Source organism: Pundamilia nyererei, unplaced genomic scaffold (assembly GCF_000239375.1).
Source record: "Pundamilia nyererei isolate P.nyererei 1_Seehausen unplaced genomic scaffold, PunNye1.0 scaffold00066, whole genome shotgun sequence".
Lineage (NCBI taxonomy): Eukaryota > Metazoa > Chordata > Actinopteri > Cichliformes > Cichlidae > Pundamilia > Pundamilia nyererei.
Window position 1 is genome coordinate 2674753 of NW_005187467.1, and position 11863 is coordinate 2686615.

Sequence of the window (11863 nt, forward strand, 5' to 3'; positions counted from 1 at the left end):
TCTCGCAATACTTTTGCGAGCGCTCGCAATACTTATTGCGAGATCTCGCAAAAGTCCGTCTTAATTTTTTTTCCTCCCTAATTTTTTTTTTTCCTCCGTAATGTTTTTTTTCTCCCATGTCCCCTGGGGGGCTCCGTAGATTATATTAGACGCTTGACCAAAAATTCCTGAACCCACTTTGAATGCTATCAGTGCATTGCATGGGCATTTAAGATAAGGATGAAATTTAATGTGTAAAGATGATAATATTTTATTTAGTTCAGATTATATGATGTCTCCAAATTTTCTTACTTCGTTTCTATTTTATGCATTTTTTATGATGCAAAATATGCATTTTCTCTGGCATGCTATGATGAGGAATCCTCCCAAAAAATCCTGCATTCAGATCCACATATGAATTTACTCCAAAAGTTAATGACTTCCAAGATCATCATTGAATGCAAATAATGGGATTAAGCATTCCCCAGTGATAACTCAAACCAGTGGAACTTTTTTAGAAATCCATGCTAAACATTAACTGTGTGATGATGCCAGGTTTATCGTGTCTTGGACTTGGTACTTAAAATTCATTAATGAAACTAGGGTTGAAACTTTGATAAAAACTTCATTTAGCATGCCCATAACTGGAGGAAATGCAGGATTCTGTATGCTAGGAGGTTACTTAATTTACAAACATTACATATAGGAGTTATCCTTGTGTGGCCAGTAATAGGAGTGTAAAGGCACTATTTCACTCTTTTCCGTCATTAGCTTTTGACCAACAGCTCTCCCCTCCCCCAGCAGTTCCTGAGAGTCATGAGCGATGTCGATGGGATTCCCTGTGCTTTTGTGGTCCAGATTTTCAGTCTGTTATTTCCTCTCTGCTCAGTGGTAGCGCTCTTAGCATGGTGTGTTTCCTTGCCAAAAGCAGATAAAGTTCACAGTTATACAATATGACCTGTCAGAAATCATAAAGCAAAATCTCAAGTGAGATGTTTTCTTTGGCAGAATGTTGTAAATGAAAAACAAGCTAATTGTTCATATGCACTATAAATTTCATATACAGAAAAAAATATGTTTCATTAAGGCAATGGCTGATCTTACCTCATCTTCCCCGTGGACTGCAGCAAGTACATCATTAGTCATGTTTCTAGGCACTGTTCAAACCCACAGAAGTTTGTTTTGAATTCAAGACAGGGTCTCCAAAGAAGCTCAAAGTGTCAGGCTAAATTAGGAAAATGTGTGTAAAATGATGCCATGATTTTGTTTTTCTCCAGATGATGTAATAGTAAAGTGCAAAATATAACTCTGAAATTAATGTTTCACTCAGCGAAACAAGTGGATGTTACTTTAATGCACAAAATTTCTGCCTGTGTACTTGATTGTTTTTTTGTCCACAAAAAATCTGAAAAAATTCCGAAAAAATCTGAAGTTCAGCAGTCAAACACAGGTACATCTTAGACCCCCAAAAGTACTTTTCTACACCAGATATGTCATCACATTGCCCAGGACCCACCTAGCAATGGGATAAAAAGACTCATTTTTAGCATTCATTAACCGAAAACACCTTTTGTTGAAGTTGAAATATGCATGATGTATTATGATATTTCCACAAAGGTTTAATAATACATGCCTATAATTTACTTTGCAAGGTGCTAAATTGTCCCCTTTTTTTCATATAAATTAGTGCTGTCACCGTTAATCTCGTTAAAATGACATTAACGCCATAACCGCATTAATGCGGCAATCCTCCGTTAGCGAGTTAACACAGAACACCCCGTGCAGGGGCTGCGCGCAGTTAGCTTGTTAACGCATTAGCGCCGTTCATGTACTAACTGCCTTGTTTTGTGCTGTATACTCTAAGGGTCTGGACGTACCAAGGTTTAACTTTTATTAACAATGTTGGGAGTCATTACAGTGACTCTTGGGCAGTGGTTCGCTTCCTGCAAGACTTATCCCATGGTGCACTGGGGTCCGTTGCCAAAAAGGATAAAGGACTAATCCAAATCCAATACTGAATTATAGCAATGAGCTACGTTCAGGATCAACATGTTTTACATATTACAAATTATTACAGTAATAGCTAAAAGAAGATACTAAATATGTAAAGAGTGTTTGAAAGCACATTTTAAGACAATACTGTACCTTAAAATTCCAGTGAAAATGCAAAATATGGGGTTAAATAATCTTAAAACCACAAATGAGTCCTAATCCTTTAAAAAAATGCTTCATGCATTTTAAAATATTTAACTCCTGAATAAAGTCACTCCCTGCATCACTCATCAGTCTAGTCAGTGTTGTGCATACATCCTGAAAGTTTTTCATTTTCATAACAACCTTCCAGAAATTTGCATTTTGGCACGCAAACAAGTGTCATTAATCATACTTGTAAGTGCATGCCTCAAACTCAGATTTAAGGTGAGCAGAAAACCTCACTAGAGAAAAACTTTACCCCTTTGGCAGAATTAATAAAAGCATCTTTCTGCTGTCAGACACTGTACATTCATCAATCTACACATATAGAAAAGGTGAAACATTGAAGTGATGACATACATACTTTTTCTTTTTTGCCTAGAGATGAGCTTCATTCTGCCTTTGGTGTTTTAGGAGTTAGGTAAATGCTGCATTTTAGAAGGTTCATCTTGAACTAAACTTTATTATTATTGATGGTAAAGAAAACTATTTTACAACCTTTTCATGGGTTTGTGCGTTCCTGCAGCTTGTGGGTGTGTTTAGGTTAAATTACGCCTTCTGACTTAAAATATGTATATTTTTACTGAACTTTACACAATGACTGGTGGTTCATAGGATTGTCGGGAAGGTTAGACATGCACTGCTGCTAATTGAAAATATTATGTTTTCCAAACCCTGATATGAAAACGGATTGTTTCAGTTCTCAAACTGAGATAAGGCTAAATACCAGAGCCACACTTTGATGTACCTAATGAATACCTTCATGTGCTCTGGCATGCTGAACACATTAGTAGTCATCCAGGTCATGGTAATCTAAGGAGCTCGGAAAGAAAAGCGAGTGGACTTCTTTAAGTTCCTCGACGACGCTTCACCTCTCATCAGAGAAGCTTATTCAAGTATTAGACCAAATGGTGGAGAGTCCCAGGTATTTAAACCCTAATGGGATTTGTCCGTTAAGAGGACTGTTGACCTACTATGGTCATGTGCCTCATCATATGAGCCATGGTGTGAAAAAGGTGTGGGTCATTATCTTCAGAGGTTTCAGATGAAACCATTGTGCAACCTTGCCTCACCCTATCATGTGACTTACTGAGATCAACTGATGCAAGTTGTGAGTGGGCATTAAGGCTTTAACCTAAGATGAAGACAAAGCAGACTTGTTCCCAAGAGTTTGCAAATTGGATCCATGGTCAGGGGACATAGAACAAAGTTGATTGCAAATGGTCCATTTGGTAAAGTAAATCCATTGGGCATCTTTCTTAGCCTTTAGACAATAATTCTGATGGCAAAGAACCACACGGGACAGGTGAAAAAAAGAACAAAGTTGATTCTATGGAGAGCACACACCGACTTCTAACTGAATGGACTCCTACCCTCCCTGATTTAAGAAGATATATAAACTCAGCCACCTACAATATTTCTAAGCACCTCACCACTGTCCGAGCTCTCCTTTTGGGTAACACATGCCATTACATCAAATACTGACTTCACTGCAATGGCAGATGAAACCATAGTGTGCCTTGATGTGGTTTCTCTCTTCAGTTGCATACCTACAACTGAGGCAACTGAGTTGTAGGTATGTGAGAACATCACTACAGCAAGTCAGCTCCTTAAAAAACACATGAGCCCATGGCACATTGGTGTGCCATGGGCTCATGTGTCACCCATTGTTGTCAACCTTTACATGGAGGAAGTGGAAAGTAAAGCTCTTGTCTCTTTCAAAGGAACTGCATCTAGCCACTGGTACAGATATGTGGATTACACCTGGGTCAAAATCAAAACCCAAGAAGTCGAATCCTTCACTGTTCACATCAACTTAGTGGATAGAAACATAAGGTTCACCAGAAAAGATACAAAGGATAGTAGTTTGCACACACCAGTAGGCTACCTACTCTTTGAAACCCACCATGAAAAATTGCATACCCTTCATAATGATTCCATCTTAGTCTAATTTTACCTTGTTTAACTTTTATACTTGCTTTTATACTCTCATACTTCAAGTCAGTTTTATTTATACAGCGCCAAATCACAACAACAGTGGCCTCAAGGTGCTTTATATTTTAAGGTAGACCATACAATAATACAACAGAGTAAATCACAACAATCATATGATGACCTATGAGCAAGCACTTTGGAAGGAAAAACTAGCGGTAGAACTAGACTCAATGAGGAGGGGCCATCTGCTGTGACTGGTTGGGGTGAGGGGAGGAAGCCAGGATAAAAGACATGCTGTGGAAGAGAGCCAGAGTTTAATAATAAGTAATGATTCAATGCAGAGAGGAGTACAAACACATAATGAGTAAGAAAGGTGACTGAAGAAGAAATACTCAATGCATCATGGGAATCCCCCAGCAGCCTAGACCTGTTGCAGCATAACTAAGGGAGGATTCAGGGTCACCTGATCCAGGTGGACTATATGCTCTAGCAAAAAGGAAAGTTTTTTTTTAAGCCTAATCTTAAAGTTAGATGGTGTCTGTTTGTTGAATCCAAATTAGAACCTGGTTCCACAGAAGAAAGGTCTTAAAACTGAAGGCTCTGGTTCCTAATTTACTTTTAAATACTATAGGAACAACAAGTAAGCAGTCTGAGAGCAAAGCGCTCTAATGGCGTGATATGGTACTATGAGGTCAATAACATAAAATGTAGCCCGATTATTCAAGACCTTATACGTGAGGAGCAGGATTTTGAATTCAATTCTGGATTTAACAGAGAGCCAATGAAGAGAACATAGAACATCATAGAAGACAACATAGAAGAGCCACCTGGATTTTGTACATATTGGGCTTGTGAACTGTAAATAAACTTTCACTGAACTGAGTCCTGCATTTGAGTCTGGCCATGTGAGTAATGGTACAAAAGGGAATTCATTATTAAACTTTGACTATTCTTTTTCTCATGTCAGAAACAGAATGTGGCCAAAATACACATCACTAATCAGGCTTCTTTTTCCACACGTGACTTGCCAGTTATTCCCCTAAATCACAGCTTCTCTTTTCTCCACATACTGACTGGTTACAAAAAGCTCTTTACATCTTAATACATTTTTAAAACTCAGTATAGAAGAAACAAAAAACGTTGTGTGTTTCTCATTTTTATGTCTCTTAGATCAGCCTTTGGCTGTTTTGATGTTGATGTACCGGACCCAATATGTTTGGCCTTCCTTGCACACTTTCCTGCCAGAGATATTTTACTGTTTTAGGAAACTGCTCCACTGATGTCTGCGTGCGTTTGTGAATCTTCCATTGCTGGCTTTGTCATTACTATGGCTCATCCACATGGTATTCTTCAAATATGGTCAGTGACTTTACGTTCACACAAAACATTCAACATACAGCTGTGTGCAGATTTCTGGCTTCACCCCTCATTTCTTTATATTTTGCTTCCAATGAAACAGACTTAATTCTTAACTCTTTAAAATCTGATCCATGAAATAATCCTTACCACTTGTTCTCCAGGCTTTTGGAAGGTCTTTCAGGGGTTTTCTTTAGACATTGGCTGCTTTTTCACTCATTTTCAGTCCAGTCCTCCAGTCTGATCATCTTTAGAAGAATATTTGTTTGTTGTTTGTTTGTTTGTTTGTTTTGTTTATTAAGCCACTTAATGCTGACCTATGAATCAGTCAAGCATAAAAAAGGCTCCTAACTTAAAGGATGTGTCTGCACAAAACAGAAAACTTATATGACCCATTTAAATTGTATCTTTCAGCAATTTGTTACTAGCAGCCTGTTCCAAAAACACATAATTTGTTACCATTTCTTTAGTTGAATCTATAAATAAAGGGCAAATATAACACAATTTGATTGGCATAAAATATTATTTTTGTACTGATGAGGTGATTTCCAAAGAGCTATTAACCAAAAACCTGACATAATACCAGCCTGTGGTATTAGAGATCTTATCACCAGGCAATACCGTATGGAAATCATCTGATTGGTGAGAACTCTTTTTCAGCATGTCAGTGATCCCAAACACACTGCCAATGCAGTAAAAGCATTCCTGGATTGTCCTGACTTAGAACGGAACAAAAGAAAGCCAAAATCCAAAGAGGAGCTTTGAATGTCCTTCAAGAAACTATTCCGAGTGACTACTTAAAGAAACGACCAGAAAGTTTTCCCAAGAAAGTTCAGGGTGTGTTAAAGAATAAGGTGTAAATAACTTTCAAGCTCATTAGAACTGTATCTGTGTTTGTCCTATATGTTTTACTTCTATTTTCTTAGCAACATATTAGGAAGAGTGGCGGCTCAAGACACTGTATGTGCAGTAAGAATATCATTTATAGTCGCTTCAGGCAGCTTTTTGTTTTTCAGATGGAAACATGGCTCAGAAGGATAGCTGAACGCAAAGCCATTACATGTCTGTGTTTGTTGTCTGAGTTCTGCCAAAAAATAATTATGTACATATGATGAGCATTAGTGAGGGAAGAAGATTGTACTTCAAAGTTAAATTTGCCTCCATAAGATTGAGCATATAAACAAAGTCGTACATCTTATGTAAATATAATGCAATTGCAATTTTACAAAATGTTTTAGTCTGGCAGCATTTTAACCACATGAATATGATTCACTAGCCAACACTGAAACACTCCCTTCACTTATTAATGTAATTAAACATGTAAGAACACATAAAGAAGAAGCAACAGATCATCATCTGGACTATAAGCTTGGATTTTTAGTCATTTTATAAGGGGAATGTACTAACTGTAAACTATGTAAAGGCCCCATAACACCCCAGAGATGAAGTTTATAGGTAAATTACTTTAGTCTAGTGCAAACCTCTGTTACCTCAGTTTTCCCTGCATTTTTCCTGAGCTAAAGCATTCATGTAAGACTGTCAGACTGCTGGAAGGAGTAACTGCAGCCCCTGGTACAGATAATAACTTTTTCAATAGCTGGGTGATTCATGCAGGAGACCCTTTTAAAAAAAAAAATTAAAATCTGTGAGTGAGCGCTTAAGTTAACTTCATGTCATTCTTGATGACTCCTATCAAAGCGGTGTTTCAGATTAGTAGTACGCTGTTCAATATTTAGCACCCTTTGAACCAGATGTTAAAGTAGGAACAGCGAGCTTTCCCAAATATTGAAGCATTGTTTCACCTTGGGGATGATAGTGCAAGAGCTTGCTGGAGTCAGAAAAGAACATGATCTCTCTGTCCATAAATCACAAAGCCTGAGACAGGTTTACTAGCGACCGTGATCCAGTTTTCTTTTTTCAGTCAGCCCTGTGCAGCTTATGTGGATTTCAACTGAGGACAATAAGCATTTGATTAAAAAAATAGGTCAGGATGCACACATTTAGTTTTTCATAAAGAAAAGGTATTTCAGTTTCCTCTCATTTAAGCTTGTTGCCCAAACTTTTTTATCAGCTTTCTTTTAATCAAGATTATTTTTAAATACTCAAATTTTTTAGAGAACAGGGCTTTGCTGAAGCGGAACTTTTTCTTCTTTTACTGACTTTTTGCAGCCACTTCAGGGACACTAACTTTCTATAATACGGACCTCAGTGGAGGGCTGAGGGGAAACTGTGACTTAAGATCCTGATGTCTGTTAGGAAAACCATTAATTTATATGGGGTTTTATGACATGTGGACAAGCGGCGTGTATTTGTGGCTCAAAAATGCAGTGCAGAGGACACAGCTGCACCATATTTTAATGTGTCTTGTACAGCTTCACCAGGAAAAAAAAAGCAATTCGTTTTGACGCTTGCATTAATTGGAATCATTTGTTGTTCATTTTTTCGCATTTGTTGTGGTTGCACAATTTCCATTTGTTTCTGCTTATAGTTATAGCTCATTCATGCACATTTAGCTCTTTAACAAACCTGTTTATTTCATGGTCATAATATGAAAACATGAAACACATGGGATACCACTACCCATTTTGTTACTGGTTCATAGGAGATGTGCACTGGATAACAACATATATACTATTGTTTATGTATATCAAGTTCTAGTCTCAAGTTAATTGCCATCTTACGCCACTGCAGTGACATAGTTGCCTTGTTATGGTGAATGCTTATTTAACGGGCTTGCACAAGGACATATAAATAAGTAAATACAAATGTTAATCATTTACTCAAGATGAATGTTATCATTTTGAACAGATCATAGTACTGTTTGGAATAATGTTGATTGAGAGAATTATTTATCTATTATACACACAAACGCTATAAAAACCTAACATTAGACCTGCATAGCAAAAATCTGAGCCTGGAACAGTCCATGGTTGATTGCATTTGTGCTTCCATTTAGAAAGGCTCTTCTTTTTGGCACACAGGCATAAATTTGTTTACACAATGCCTGAGAAGCCCCTCAGTGCCATAATTCCTGCTCAATCCCTCATTTTTCTTCCGATCTTTCTCCTAAACTGATATAAAAGAAATACTAAATAGTGGACGTGACCATTACTCTCTTCTGATTATAATTGTTTTTATGAACACCGACCATCGCATATATGCTCAAAAAGTTATGGAAAACAAAGTGTATATCTGGAACAAAGTGACACTGACAAAAAGGCCGCAATAAATTACTGACATAACTGCGTCTACAGCTAAAATGAAAGTCTGGCCAAAATATAAAAATAGATAAATATGAGAACAACTGCATGCGATTTAAATGACTAATCATTAAAGTAATGGTATGTTTTGATCCGCACTGTGATTAAACTGAAGACTAGCAGTCTAGGAAAATACGAGGTCAGGCAGGGGGAATCTGGACAAAACAGTTTTATTAAGGTTTTTTTTAAGGGGCATTATGAACATTATATAGTAGTCATGTGGAAAAAACCCACAGAGCTGCCTGTAAAAGAGTTGTACATTCATTACAGCCTTGTGTCTGGTTCTTCCAAATAACTTCTTAAATAACTCATTTTATAGCTGCTTAATCTGACTTTTATCTTATAAACTCGAAACTGAAACTCCACAAAAAAGCAGATTACTGAATGTAAGTTACTTGAATAATTGAGGATCAGCAAAGCCAGAAACCCACATGCATATCATTTGAGTGTTGGCTGGGATGTAATTCCTCATTAATCATTGTGCATGTGTTTCAGTAGCTCCATGAGTATTGAAATGTTGAAGTCTGTTTACACAAAGAATTCAAATAACCTGTTTTTGGTTAAAACCAATCTTAATGTTGCAACTCTTCACGAAAACAGCGAATAAACAGCAAGACTAACAGTCATACTCTCTCTGTTATGCCAACTCTAACTTTTAGTTTGTGCTGCACTAATGATAATTTAATAATTATCATTATCATTTAATAATTTTTAACTGTTCAAAAATGAATTATTAAGACAATTCTGATGTCCACATAGAAAAACCATTGCTGTGACCAAACTAAATCCATGATCTATAGCTCTAAAGCAAATCACTCTTCCAAAATGGTGACCCATACATATGTTGCTCATATGTGGGCCAACCTTAACAACAGAAGACATGTTTTACCAGCCTGTTCCAGCTACAGACATTAGTCGACCTCTCGGTGAAGCAGAACAAATTCAAAATTTCCCCATCTGGTAATATAATCAAAGTAAAGACAGGCAACCTGTTTGTAGTGCACTCAGCACAACTGGACAAAAACTACAGTGAAGCAGAGTATGATGCACGTACAATTCAATGAGATGAATAATAAACTATAACTAACTTCAGAAAACAAATTCGGTAATAAGAGAATGAAAAACAATTTCTTTTTTATTCACTTTGAGCACAATTTACAGAAACACAGGAACAAAGTTCTTATTAAATATGACCTTCATATGTTAAGGACTGGAGCTCAGATTCTTTGAACATCAGCTTGCCCTCGGGCATGACAGAGTTCAAAATAGTGAGCTAAAGCTGCACTGGATTAACACCGCAACATGTGTGAAGAGCATGTCCAGTCTGGTCCCAGTGTTTTGGCATCTGTGCTCAGTGAATACTGGGAATCTGTCAAACTGGAGATTAGACTTGTTGAGCTATTTTCCAGGGTCACAGCAGCTAAGAAACTGATGAGAGTCAGACTAGTAAAACAAAAACACAAGTGATTCAGAAAAAGTTCATTCTTAGTAAATTATGCATGTTGATTTGTTCTTATTGCTTTTAAAATGCCTGTAGGTTTCTGCTGTTTGATGGCGACATGCTAGGTAATTTCATAGTCATTAGAGGCGCATTTGAACCAATCATTCCCATGATTAGACAAAATGTTTCAACTATGAAGGATGCTAAAGATTTTTGATTAGATTGAACTCAGAGCAACATAAAAACTGTGCCGTTTTCACCACCTCATACTCAAAATCTATGTTTGAGGTAGGATTTGACTCCCTCTGGTGTGCAGTCTCAAAAATCTGAAATCTAGTCACTGAAGGTGTCTATGGCCAACGTGACATGTTTTTAAAATCCATATCAAATCTTCTCTTTTTGTCATTAGATGTGTAGATATTTTCTTATTGTCCTTGGGGGCTCAATAACATGTGTTAGCAATTTCAATGAGCCATTTGCAGAGTGTTGAAAGAAGAACAACGAACAAGAAGTGGGCATGTCCTGTCTGACTCACTTTCTTCTCCTCTGGAAATATTTTACAACAATTGTATCAACATTTTGATGAACCAGCATAATTTTCTGTCTAGTCGGTCAACGGTTCGTCAGAACATTAAAACGATTTAGCACCGGTAAACAGAATCCTCAGTTTCACAGCTGCTGTGAGTGTTCAGTAAACAGGATACGGTCACTGAGCAGATTAATGTTTCAGCTTTCTCAACAGCTGGGTGACCCGAGGTCAGCTCAGACCTCTGAGGTATAACAGAGGCTTTCGGGAATCTGTTTTCAATTTTTTGTTGAATACATTCATTTGAGTTACATTAATGAAAACATATCCATTTTGTTACTTTAATTGGTGATCACCTATTAAACTAACCCATGCATGTCTTTGGATTATGGAAGCAAGTTTGAGTAAGCTGCAGACACAGGAATAGCATGCAATCTTCAGTGCATAGTTTGAGTTTGGGCATCAAGCACAAGGGTCATGACCACCTTCTTCAGCACAGCCCAAACTCTCTCAGGCAAATGTTCTTGTGATTTCTTGTAAGGTCCAGGCTACAGGGAGGCCAATCCATGACCGATAGTGCTCCATTGTGCATTTTTCTAAACAAGTATTGTCGCCGGCTAAGGGGAGGAGCCACTAGCTTAAAGACTCATGGGTCTGTTCATCTGACATTCACGTGTTAAGTTACAGAGTTATAACAGCTATTCCAGTTATCTTGATCTGTTGTTGTTGTTGTTATTGTTAATGTTTAACATTATTGCAGCTGTTTTCTGTATTGATTGTGGTCAGCAATGGCCACCATGACTAAGACTGCTGTACCAGTTAATGACCACTGTTGTGATTTAGGGTGATGCAATCAACAGATACATACTGGTTGTTGAAAAGTGTAAGAAACACAGGGTCTCCAGGTCAAACTAGAGATCTCTGTCTCCTTCTTGGCTTACCTTTGCAACAGTAAAATATCACTGTAATAGCAGCATGTCTGGGATACTGCGATGCTGAAAAATCAACATATTGCCAGCCACATGCTTACCTGATGGCATTGCATGTCAGATCAAAATTAGAATTTTCTGCATTTATAGTGCATCATCCAAGATTTCCCCAAAATTTGGTTAATAGCTTCAAAGAAAAAAATTATAAATATTTTTTTAAAAACAAACAAACAAACAAAACAAA